The 13,156-nt window shown below is 42.3% G+C and overlaps 1 protein-coding gene and 1 pseudogene across 1 annotated transcript in view; both read right to left on the minus strand.

Moving 5' to 3' along the window:
- The window catches only part of GLRX2 (glutaredoxin 2), an 11,062-nt gene extending 10,045 nt beyond the window's left edge, over positions 1-1,017 (minus strand). The window contains exon 1 of the mRNA XM_014586844.1: positions 76-1,017. The gene's annotated coding sequence lies outside the window, so the exon portion shown is untranslated. The remainder of the gene's footprint in view (positions 1-75) is intronic.
- A 4,834-nt stretch (positions 1,018-5,851) lies between these two features.
- On the minus strand, positions 5,852-6,323 carry LOC102494170 (U1 small nuclear ribonucleoprotein C pseudogene; annotated as a pseudogene).
- Positions 6,324-13,156: the final 6,833 nt, after the last annotated feature.

Consider the following 13,156-nt stretch of genomic DNA (forward strand, 5'->3'; position numbering starts at 1 on the left):
GGCGCGCGTAGTCCCCGCCCTCCCGAGCACGCAAGCGCAGCCGCCGCGGTGTAGACGCGAGTCCGCCCCGCTCACCTGCGGCCCCCAGAACGCACCCACGGGCCCCCTGCTGCTGCTTCCTTTGGACCCGGAAAGCTCGTTCTGGCTCACGGGCACGTGGGGACGGTGCTGAGAGTGGTGGCCGACATTCCCGAGGCACGGGGAAGAAAACTAAGGACCGAAACAGACTCAGATGCCTGGGATGGTTGCGGCGACCTGTCAGACAGGTTTCGGGTGTGTGTGAGATGTGCCTACACAGGTCGTCTTAAAAGGCCACACTGCTCGGGAGCTCATATAAGTCATGGGAACTTGGATGCTACACACAGAAAATATAAAAGAAAAAGGTCTGCCGATGCCGAACGTTCAAAGGAAACATTGTGTTTTCAAAATTAAAAGCAGTTAGAAAACAAAAGGAAAAAAAATGAACCCACAGCTGTTTTATTGTGGGTTTGAAAATGAGTGCTGCTGATGACGAGTGGCCCAGCCGCTCAGGCCGGGTAATAATAGCCTTTGTGCGTCACTGCGAGGTCAGCAGGGCCAGCCTGTAGTTTTATTTACTGAGGACGGGGAAATCTATTTGTGAAACTAAAGGTCAAATGGTATGTTAAAACTCTCAAGTTGTTACAGTAATCCTTTTTTGATCGTTCCTGTTCAACTGTTTAAAATTCCTGTTCCCCAGTTACAGAACCAGAATTTCTGTTTTGACTGTTCTTTGCCTGCTTCGGAATGGGCTGTGTTTCATTACTTCATAAAGAATGGGAGTTGCAAGAGTGTGAAGTCATTCTTCATAAATCCAAAGTTAACTTAAAAAGTTAAGGTTTATTATCTACTGTGTGTCTTTGAATCAAAAGATGACCATTCTTTCCACTGCCCCGGAGCCTGTGGAGGCCTGCTGGGAACAGGACTTCTGAAAGGCACGTCTTTCTGGAAGGCTGGGATCCAAGTTTGCTGTTAAGTGGGTTTCAGGAACCAAAGGAAGCACACAAAGGTGGTGTCTTTCCAGCTGGTGCCCAGCGACGAGTATCTCTCGGGACAAACTGGCACAAGCGCCAAGAGAAAGCCCTACCCAAGAGGCGGAAGTATGAGTTGGGACGCCAGCTGCCAACGCCATGATCCCGGCCGCATACACATAGTCCGAGTGCCAGGAGGTAACAAGAAACACTGCCCACCGAGGCTGGAAGAGGGGAACCTTTCTTGGAGCTCAGAGTGTTGTACACGCAAAACAAGGATCATTGATGTCTCAGTAATGAGCTAGTCGGTACCAAAACCCGGTGAAGAACTGCATTGTGCTCATTGACAGCACACTGTACTGACAGTGGTAGAGTCCCACTGTGCACTGCCCCTGGGACGCAAGAAGGGGGCCACGCTGACTTCTGAGGAAGAAGAGATTTTAAACAAAAAGCAATCAAAGAAATTTCAGAAAATATAAGAAGAAAGGAAAAAGAATGCCGAAATCAGCAGTCTCCTGGAGGAGCAGTTTCAGAAGAGCAAGCTGCTTGCGTGCATTGCACCCAGACCAGGTCAGTGCAGCCATGCAGATCAACACGTGGATGGATGCAACCTGGGAAGAATTGACTAGTTCAGCAAAACAAGTCTACCCAGAAGCGAGAGAGAAGGGCACACACTGCAATGTTGCAATTGTTTTTACAGACTTTAGAAGACCTGGCTATCAAGTTAAGGAGATTGGCAGCACCATGTCCGGCAGAAAGGGGACTGATGAGTCCATGACCCTGCAGTCACAAAAGTTCCAAATAGGAGATTATTTGGACAATTATCCCTTCAAATCGGGCACCACCTCCTTCAGGGCATATAAGACCGTATTAAATTCTATTTACTATTTCTCGAATTTAAAATCTAAATAAATTGTAATGCATCTATTTAGGAGTTAGGTTTGGATGTGCTATGGTATGAATATTAATAGAAAGTCTGTATGTTTCAAGCCCTTCTGTAAAATATAATGAAAAGTGCTCTTAGCATCCTTGTTAAATATATGTGGGCCAAAAAAAAAAAAAAAAGGAAGGTGTTTATGCACCAGATGAATAGGTGTGCTTCTTTGTACAAAGCAAAAAACAACACAGTGACTCCTAGTGGCAAACCAAATAAAACCATGTCCATGGAATCAGTGGCATGGTTGGAGCCAAATTCCAAAACAACCTTTCTGCTAAGGCCATTGGACAAAGAATCCGTGCAATGCTGTACCTCTGTACCTCTCAAGGATTTAAAATAATGAAAAGTAAATAAAAGTGGATTTGTGGGGGCTGGCAAAGTGGCATGGCGGTTAGGGGTGCTGGACTCCCACATGGCCAACCGCAGTTCAAGTCCCAGACCTGGTGGCTTGCTTTCTCACTACCTGCCCCTCTGGACAAATTTAAATGAATAAATAAAGTTAAATTAAAAAAAAAAAAGGATTTGTGTTGTAAAATGTATGGCCATTTAGTAAATTTATTGTTTTGAAGTAGAATTTTACCTTATTGGCATTTTACAAAATAAAGATCATTATGAGGTGATCCTATCATATTGAAATTTTGTATTAATACAGTGTACATAGACTACATTAAGCACAGAGTTCACTAGACAGATTGTTTCAAGAGGATTCCAGATGCTTGAACTAAGCAGTTCATATTTTGGATATATAAATTACGAGACAGAGAGCACGCACATAAGAGGGGGAGAGAGAGGAGTTGGGTACTTTTGACAGGGTCTGGTGGCATCACAATTCCCCTCCCCAAGCCTCCCATTCAGCTAGGACTACAAGTAGGCTAGCCTGTTGAGGTTGAAACAGGGAACCAAACCCAAGCATCCCCTGTGGCTGCCAGCACCAGAGAGTGGCACCCTCCCGGTTTTACCACCGCAGCTGGGCCAAGCATAAGATACTCATACACATATGATAATTTTCAACTTTGTTGCGCTCCATGGGTTAGTTACAGAGGTGATGAATTTTGGTTATAGTTATGATAACTATACAGCACATTAAGAACTATGATGGTGGGACCAGCAGCTGGCGTAATGGTTACATCGCTATACCTCCACATGGGTGACCACAGTTCAAGTCCCAGACCCAGTGGCTTAAAACATGTCAAGTATGTGTGTGTCTGTGCCCAAAATCCTGAATGGAGAATGGAGGAAAAGGGTTATGGCGTGACCATCCACCTGGGGGGGATTTCTTGCTTTCTATCTCTGTCTCTCTGGTGAGCTCACATGCTATAGCTAAAAACAAAAAACAACAAACAAAACAAAAAGAACTATGCTGGCAGAGGATAGAATGGTAGTTCCCCAGTGTGAGGAAAGGAGGAAATGAGAAGATGCTGGCCAAAGAGTATAGTTTCAGTTATGAAGATAAATAGCTTCCAGAGACTTACTGAAGAACAATGTGACCAGTTAGTAATACTGTATTGTAATTTGTAGAAAGGGTAGATCTTAACTGTTCTTCCCAAAAAATAAAGAAGAAAAGGAGAACCTGCAGTTGGTGTAATGGCTATGTCTCTGGACTCTCATGTAGTCAACCGCGGTTCGAGTCCTGGAATTGGTGACTTAAACTCACACAGGCGTGTGTGTGTGAATGCCCAAGATTCGGAGAGGAGAACGGAGAAGGGATTGCAGCGTGGCCATCCTCTCTGAGAGGTGATTTCTCACTTTCTGTCTGTCTCTATCTTCTTTTTGGCGAGTGCACGTGCCCTATAGCAAAAACTTCACCAAAAAGAAAAGAAGAGGAAGAAAAGGAAATGAGAAATGATAGATGTTAATTATTATACCATGTGTCTGTATATCAAAACATCAAGTTGTACATCTTCCATAGATGGAATTTTTGTCAGGTATACCTCAATAAAGCTGAAAAGGCGGGGCCAGCAGGTGGCGTGGTGGTTATGGGTGTTGGACTTCCACATGGCTGACTGTGGTTCAAGTCCTGGACTTGACAGCTTGCTTTCTCACAGCCCCCCCCACCCCATCCCTCTCTAGTTATATTAAAATAAATAAAGTTGAATAAAATAATTCTTAAAAAAAAAGCTGAAAAGGGAAAAAGGACCTATGCAGACTACTCAACGACATGTATAGTGTGAATATAATGGACAATGGTTACTAGACATAGATCAAAATATTTTGGTAATTACAGTCTTACGAGTTCTGTAATTTTTTTCATGACTCAGCATGCTATCAATGAAAACAACTGACTTATCTTTATAAATTTCTTTCAAATGGGTTATCACTTAAATTGTCAGTTAAAGCTTACATCACATTTTGCTTGACACCAGGAGTGGGTTTATTCCCTGCCCAGGCCTGAATGCCACTAGAATCAGTACATTTATTTTTTTAATTTTTAAATTTAAAGAATAATTAAATTGCTATAGGGTGCATGCACCCACCAGAAAGACAGAGAGAGACAGAGGGGAAAGGCACAACCCAATGAAATAAGATTGCACTGCAATTCCTTCTCCATATCTCTATCCTGATGAGATTTGGGGCAAGTGCACATATACCCAGGGTGATTTAAAGCCACCAGGTCCAGGACTCAAACCACAGTCAATTACGTGGGAGTCCAGTGACATAGCCATTACGCCGACTGCTGGTCCCCTAGTATCAGTAAATTTTGAAATTAATTAAAGGGCTCACAAGAGAGTCCCAATTTGTAGACTTTAGACTGGGAAGCTTCATAATTTCTTCCTTGAAAGAAACTTTAAAAAAACTGAAAAACATTGTTTGGACCAGCAGATGGCATAAAGTTTACATTGCTGGATTCCCACGTAGTCCATTGTGGATTGAGTCTAGGACCCTAAAGCTTAAAATTCATGCTGGCATGGTGGCTGAGGTAGTTGGACTCCCACATGGCTGACCACAGTTCAAGGCCCAGACCGGGCAGCTTGCTTTCTTAATTTTCCTCTCTCTCTGGCCAACTTTTAAAAAAGAAAATAAAAAATGACAATGAATAAAATTAAATAGAATAATTCTTAAAAAAAAAAAAAAAGAAAGAAAGAAAGAAAGAAAGAAAGAAAGAAAGAAAGAAATTTCACACCAGGCACATGTATGTGTGTGCCCAAAATCCCAAGAGGAGAATGGAGGAGAAGGGATTGCAGCATGGCCATTCCCCATGGCGGGGGTGGGGGGTGATTTCTCACTTTGTGTCTCTCTGTCTTTGTCTCTCCAGTGAATGCCGGCACCCTATAGCAAAAAGATAAAAAAAACTCTCTGGAAAAAAAAAAAATAGTGTGGCTGGCAGGTGGCGTGGTGGTTAAAGATGCTGGACTCCCACTGGTGGTTAAAAACACTCGACTCCCACATCACTGACCGTTGTTCAAGTCTTGGACCTGGCAGCTTGCTTTCTCACTTTTCTCTCTCTGTCTTTCTCTGGTCAAGTTAAAAAACAAATAAAAATAATAAAGTTAAACAAAGTAATTTTTTAAAAAAGTATTGTTTTATTTAACTTTATCATTGTTTTTATTATTTTAATTTGACCAGAGAGAGAGAGAGAGAAAGTGAAAAGGCAAGACACCAGCTTTGGAACTAGAACCCAGGTGAGCCATGTGGAAATCTCAAGCCTTTGACCACCACACCACCTGCTGGCCCAAAAAGGAACTTTTTATTTTTTAACTAAAGCAGTTGACAATTTTACTTTCCCATTTCACAATACAAATGAAAACTGGTCTTTTTTGTCCCACTTCTCTCCTCCAAAACTATTCTTATTTTTATTTTTTTAAAAGGAAGGAGAAGAAAGTCTTCCTTGACATGCTATTAGAAAATACCCACAATCACAGCACCATGATCACCTGTTAAAGTAAAACAAGTTAATAAACTGACATAGAAAGACCTTCATCCATCCTTATCTGTCTGGTTGAGTCATCCCTGGCTGAGTGGGCACCATCATGGGTCAGGCAGGAGGTCTCATCACTGGGTGCCCAGGCGTCATGGGCATGTGGCCCTCCCATGGGTGGCCTCATTCCAGGAGCAGGTCCTACCGGCATCATCCCAGGAGGAGGAGGGCCTATCATTGGCATCATGCGAGGGTCCCCCATATGGGGTGCTGGCATCATGTCAGAGCGAGGATGACCCGGGAGACTGGGGACAGGTGGAATTGTGGCCTCTACAAGAGCAGGAACCGAGAATGAAGTAGGAGGTATCTTCCTTTGTTGAAATGCAGCTGTTGTTTTATCGTTCAGGCTCTGAGCTTGCTCCTCCACCAGTTTCTGATAGTAGCCTTCCACATTCTCTGTTCCCTACTGCAATCCATGTTTCTCACAGATGGAGAATCGTGGTACGTATGTATCACAGTAGTCACAATAAAACTTAGGCATGTTGTTCTGCAGGCTGTTGGCCACTCCATTCCCAAAAGGAACTTTTAAAAGAGAAACTTGAGGGCCATGCTGCAGCATGGTGGTTGAGGCAGCTGGGTCCCACATAGCCAGCTATGAGGTTTGGGTCCTGCACCTGGCAGCTTAAGAAGGTCGCTGGGCACATGCATGCTCAAAATATCGACCAGGCCCCATGGGGGAACTTTTTGTCTCTCCAGTGAGCACATGTGCCCTCTAGCAAAATTAAAAATAAAAGAGGAGCTTTATTGTGAGTTCTCAAGGATCAGCAGTTGTATTAATGTCCTAGAGCTGCGGCAATGAATTACCATAAACTTAGAACAGTAGAAATGTGTTTGTTCACAGTTCTTGGAGGCCAGAAGTTCAAAACCTGGTCTAGGTCTTCTTCCTTTGAGAGACTCCAGAAGGGGAGAATTCATTTTCTTCTCCATCTGCTTTCAGGAAGTGGAGGGAAGCCAGCACACCCTGTAGCTCCGAGGAACACCCGGATCAAATCTCTTCCGTTTCTTCCTCCATCTTTACGTCTTCTCTAGGGCCCACCTGGACAATCTTGGCTGACCTCGTTTCAAAGTCATCAACTGAATTGCATCAGTGAAGATTCAGTTTTCTACAGACGGTGACATTCACTGATTCTAGAGACTTGATCTGGATTTTTGGGGAAAATGGGAAGGCATTTTTTTCTTTAATTGTCAGAGGGCGCATGCACTTGCTAGAGAGAGATAGAGGGAGAGAGAGATTGAGAGTAAGAGAGAGCCTCCAGTCCATTTCTCCATCGTGTCTGGATTTGGGCCCTGCACACAGCACATGCACTCAGTGGGAGTCCAGTGCCCTTAACCACCATGCCACCTGCCGACCCTTGAATGTGGTTTTAAATTAAATTTTCATAAAAATGTGTCCTGTGTTTACTGTTAAATATTCCAGTTTGAAAAGTAGAAATAAATATACATATGCCCCATGCACTGTCTTAGACTGAACAATGTCTCCCCTTATGTTTTTCCCCAAATACATTGAAGCTATGATTAAAATCACAGTAGCTTAAAACCATTAGTGAAAAATCATTGGACTCCCACGCATATATATGCCTGGCCTGATTTTTATTTATTATTTAATTTAATTTATTTTTTTGAGAGAGGTTTTTTTCTTTTTTAAATAAGAGTTATTTTACTTAACTTTATTTATTTTGACCAGAGAGGAACAGAGTGAGAGAGAGAGAGGGAAAGTGAGAAAGCAAGCCGTCAGGTCTGGGACTCCAACTGCGGTCAGCCATGTGGGAGTCCAGTGCCCTTAACCACTACGCCACCTGCTGGCCCCAAGGGAGATTTTTGCTATAGGGTGTGTGTGCTTGCTGGAAAGACAGAGAGAAAGGAGAAATCACACCCCCAGGGGGAATGGTCACACTGTAATCTCTTTTCCATTCTCCTCTCAGGATTTTGGGCATGCACGTACCCATGCTTGGTGTGAGTTTCAAGCTGCTGAGTCTGAGACTCAAACCATAGTCGACCATGTGGGAGTTCAGCCACCTTAACCACCATGCCACCTGCCAGCCCCCTGGCTTGATTTGTTTAAGTCATCAGGCCCTGACTGAACCACAGAAGGCCATGTGATAATCCAGCTCTTTAAACACCTGCTGGTCCCCATTCCTGGTCTTTTATAGAAACCCAGGGATAAGAGACCAGCAATTGGTGTAATGGCTATGTCGCTGGCTGGACTCCCATGAGTACACATGCCCTATAGCAAAAAAGCCCCTCCCCCTCTCAATGAAGAAACCCAACGATTAAAAAAAAGTCTATGATGAATTAAGGAGGTTTCAGATGTTATAAAAAAAATTATACTTAGGGGGCTGACGGGTGGCGTGGTGGTTAAAGGCACTGGACTCCCACATGGCTAACCATGGTTTGAGTCCCGGACCTTGTGGCTTGTTTTCTCACTTTCCCTCTCTCTCACCCCCGTCTCTCTTTAGTCGAATGATCAAAGTGGAAAATAATAATAAATAAAATTAAATAAAATAATTCTTAAAAAAAGAGATCTAGAAAAAATTCTTATACTCAAGAAAGCATACTTTTTGGTACTTTTTAAGAATTATTTTATTTAATTTTATTATTATTATCATTATTATTTTCCAGTTTGATCAGAGAGAGACGGAGAGAGAAAAATGAGGTGAGAAAGCAAGCCACCAGGTCCGAGACTTGAATCATGGTTGGCCATGTGGGAGTACAACGCCTTTAACCACCATGCCACTTGCCAGCCCCAAGAAAGCATATAATTCTGATTTCTAACTCAAGAATGAAATTACTAAATAAATACCCCTCTTAGATTAAACTATCTGCCAGCATAGTAAAAAAAAAAAAAAAAAAAAACAGTAACGTTTTACTCAAAAGTAATAAAATTCTATTTCACCAGTTCGGTCTTATGTTCAATCTCTCTTCTGTTGAATTTGCAGTGTTACTGGAATCCAATCTTTTCATTTAAATCCTGGAAGTTAACATTCAATGTTATTATTGATATTTCTTGTCCCTAGCATTAAGTTGGTCATTTTCTTGGTTGCTTTTTGTTCTATTATTTCTGTATGTGTGTCTTTAGTTTTCCTGGTAAAGTACTCCTTTCAGAACTTCTTGAAGAGTATATTTTCTGTTGGCAAATTTTTTCAGGTCTTGTTTGTCTGAGAATGTTTTTATCCTTTTTTTTTCCACATAAAAGATACTCTTGCCGGGTATAGGATTCTTGATCGAAACAGTTTTTCACTTAACACTTTGAATATAGCTTTCCATTCTTTCCTTGCTCGCATTGGGTCTGATGAGAGGTCTGATGTTAAACTGATGGGATAACCCTTATAAGTAAGCTGACATTTCTCTCGCCAATTTCAGTATCTTGTCTTTGTCTGTGGATTTGGCCAGTCTGGCTATGATGTGCCTTGGAGAAGATCTTCTTGGGTTGATTCTATGTGCGGTCCTTTGTGTTTCTTGGGTCTGGATATTTGAATGCCTCTCTAGATCTGGAAAGTTTTCTTTCAGGATTTCATGGAATAGATCATCAATGTCCTTATTAGTTTCCTCACCTTCTAGGATACCGATTACCTGGATGTTTGGGCTCTTAATGGTGTCTAGTATTTCTCTTTCATAATTTAATGGATTTCATTTACTTATTAAAAAAAAAAAAAAGGAAAGAATTGCTAAAAAATATTTAGAATGGTTGAGTGACAAACTAAAAAACATTTAAATGTTCTGAGTCCTGAGGATAAGAAAACACAGGAGAGTGTGTGCTTATATCTATATGGAAAAATTGGAACAGGACATTCGTAAATCAAGTAAGCCCTGGTATGTTTATTGGATGAAAAATATATCCTAGATTAGGGTGTTTGCTATTAAAGAATGTGATAACTCTACCATTTCAGTTCTCTGAAGAATTAGCATCCAGTATGCTATCAATAGTAGATTTATCTAATAGGCTTTTATTTTCTCCAAGCACCACTTCCTTGTATATCATTTTGATTGCCATAATATGTATTTTCTTAAGTCTCTGGGTCAATAAACTTAGAATGACAAGATTGGAAAGTAGGTTTTCTTTTGAAGTGTGAGCAAATAACTTTAAAGATCTCGGGTGGTCTATATGCCTTGCACAGACCAATCAATAACCCAGAATGCCATCTGGTGTCAGACAAACAGTGGGTTGTCATACATTTGTCTCCTAGTCTTTATATTTCGATTTTTATCCTTCTGTCTCTAAAAAGGTCAATGTCGTTTTGCCCTGACCTATTTTCTTTTGTCAAGAGGAGGCTAAACGTCTATTTTTATTCTTTCTTTTTATGAATTCAAAGGGAAAGATTGAGTAGAGGAGCTATTTATCCTTTTACTGCTGAGTAAATTATACTTGAAACTAAACATTTACTGAATAGTACGGGCCTGCAAGTGATGTGGTGGTTAAGGGTGCTGGACTGCAACACGGCCCACTGTAGTTTGAGTCCTGGTACTGGTGGCTTGCTTTCTCACTTTCGCTCCCTCTCTCTCACACTCTGTTCCTCTTTGGTCAAATTAAAATAAATAAATAAATAAAGTTAAATAAAATAATTCTTTTAAAAAAATCACTTAATAGTATATAATGTTTTAAACTATTGACATAGAAGAGTAAAACATGTACCTTGAAAAATTTAAGAGGCACATGGTGTAATATTAAAGAAGAAATTATTCAGTGATACTTGTTACAATACAGTAAGGGGAGGCCAGCAGGTGACATGGTGGTTAAGGGTGCTAGACTCCCACGTGGCCAACTGCGGTGTGAGTCCCAGACCTGGCGGCTAGTTTTCTCTTTCTTTCTCTCTCTCTGTACCTCTCTGGTCAAATTTTGAAAAAGTAAACAAAGTTAAGTAAAATAATTCTTTAAACACACACACACACACACACACACACACACACACACACAGTAAGGAAGATCTTATTCAGGACCATCATGATAGCTATTGGGACCACTGCAATATGCAGTGGGGGAGAGGGATAGGACTCATTTCAAAGCCACTAGGGCAAGGGGAAATGCATAGTGAAGTAGACAGTGGGGGTCAGAGGATGGGGGATTACTGAGGAACCATCTAGAGGAAGGGAGATTCTGGCTAAATCAACCTGACAGGACACAGCTGGGTGAGAGTGGAGGATCAGGAACCTGATGGGATAGTGAAGATGATCAGACATTGCAGATTGGGGATTTTGGCTAAACTGATTTAATAGGACTCTTTTGTTAAACTGAATTGTCTAAGCAAGTGTACAAATGAACATTGTAGAAGGTTTGAAAGTCTGACTCCTGTGGCTTGACTATGTCTTCAAAACTTCATGTATTGAAATTTAATTGCCATCAGGGCAAGCAGGTGGCGTGTGGTTAAAGGCACTGGATTTCCATATGACTGACTGGAGTTCGAGTCCTGAACCTGGTGGCTTGCTTTCTTGCTTTCCTTTCCTCTCTCTCTGGTCAAATTAAATAATAACAGTAATAACAACAAATGGAATTAAATAAGCAAATAATTCTTTAAAATAAAACAATAGAAATTTAATTGCCATAGTGACAGTATTAAGAAATGGGGTGTCTGTGGCCCAGTGGTTAAAGGAGCTGGCTGGCAGCTTAAAAAACATGCTGTACGTGTGCACACATGCCCAAAATCCCAAAAGAGAGGGCAGAGAAGGCATCACAGCATGACCATGCTCCATGGGAACTGCTTTCTCTCTCTCTCTCTCTGGTGAGAATGTGTTTGCGTAGTTTGTTTATTTTCTAGATGACCTGAGCCTTTTCCTTGATAGGAAACTGAAACTCCACATCATTACCCTCCACAAACTTATAGGAAAAGTAAAGACAACCAGTGAAGTCTAAACTAAGACTATCAAAGCTCTCAGAAAGCTGAACTTCCATGGCCTTTCATATGGCCATCAGCCTTAATGGCAGTAAGGCTTTCCCTTCTGGGGCCCGCAGGAGATCCCTTCATAAATGAACAGCCTCCCCTACCCATGTATTTGAAAAATGCACTTCCACTCCTAGGTGCTACTCATTACAGATCACTATAAATAAATGTTACATGAAACTTATATTTCCAGAATGATCATTAGTATGTACAAGCTGCATTTCCAAAATGCCTGCTTAAAGAAACCTTCATTGATGTAAAACCTGGGGATTTGGTCATCTGGAGAAAGTACTAGAATAAAGCTGCCCCTAGGCACTGATGGAAAGGATCCCATCAAGTTTTGTTAACTGAGGTAGTGGTAAAATTTCAAGGAAATGACCTGGGACCCATCGACTCCAACATGAAAGACATGACACTTTTTTCCGGTCACTGGACATCCATTCTATCAAGAGACCTTGACTTGAGTATCCTTAGGAATTCTTCAGGAGCTGATGATTAGGTCAGTGGAAGCTTTTGCCCAAGACAAAGAAATAAGGCTGTTTTTGTGTTTTTCTGGGGACCAGTAAGTGGCCTAGTGGTTAAGGCACTGGACTCCCAAATGGTCAATACAGGTTCCTGTCCCAAACCTAGCGGCTTGAAACTCATGCTGGATGCATGCGTGTGTGTGTGTGTGTGTGTGTGTGTGTGTGTCCAAAATCCTCAGAAGAGAAGGGATTGTGGTGTGACCATCCTCCCTGGAGGGTGATTTTTTTGCTTTCTGTCTCTCTGTCTCTTCTTTCTGATTGTAGTAAAAGGAACAACAGCAAAAGGGTCCCACGGGATGCGTGTGGTTAACGTACACGGTCCACCGTATATTGACTACTGCAAAGTTCAAGCACCGCAAGACACCATGGAGCCTTCCAAGTACCATTAAAGAACGCAGGTTCTCCCAGTGTGCTTGCTTCGTAAAGTTTGGGGTTTCTGTCAGCAGAGTCATTCATAGCCCTTTGGGGTCAGTGGCAAGAGGCGAGGCCAGGATGGAAAAAGTCATCGTCCAAGGAACAGAGCGGGAAGATCCACTATTTCTATTTCGTTGACTTGTTGACTTGCTAGAGACTTTCACCTTTTTGTCCACTACCAACCCCATTTTCTCTATTTAACAACTGATGCCGAGAGAAAGAACGTGGCTCGCCCAAGGTTAAACAGCCGCGAATACATAGCTGCGCCCAGACGTGTGCTGCGTGGGGTTCGGTGTCTCTGCTCAGCGAACCCATGAATAAAACAAAACCCAAGAACATAAAACCCCAAAGCCAAGACTGAGAGGCCTTTGGCAAGGCCAGGTCGCACCAGACGGACAGGGAGATCGGGCGTTCCGCAAGTCCTCTGCAGCTCCACCCTCGCCAAGGAGGGACCCGCGAGCCACTGACCGCGCCCGGGCAGGTGGTTCCTTACTCGGGCCGAG

This window comes from Tupaia chinensis, unplaced genomic scaffold (assembly GCF_000334495.1).
Source record: "Tupaia chinensis unplaced genomic scaffold, TupChi_1.0 Scaffold000161_4, whole genome shotgun sequence".
NCBI classification, from domain to species: Eukaryota; Metazoa; Chordata; class Mammalia; order Scandentia; family Tupaiidae; genus Tupaia; species Tupaia belangeri.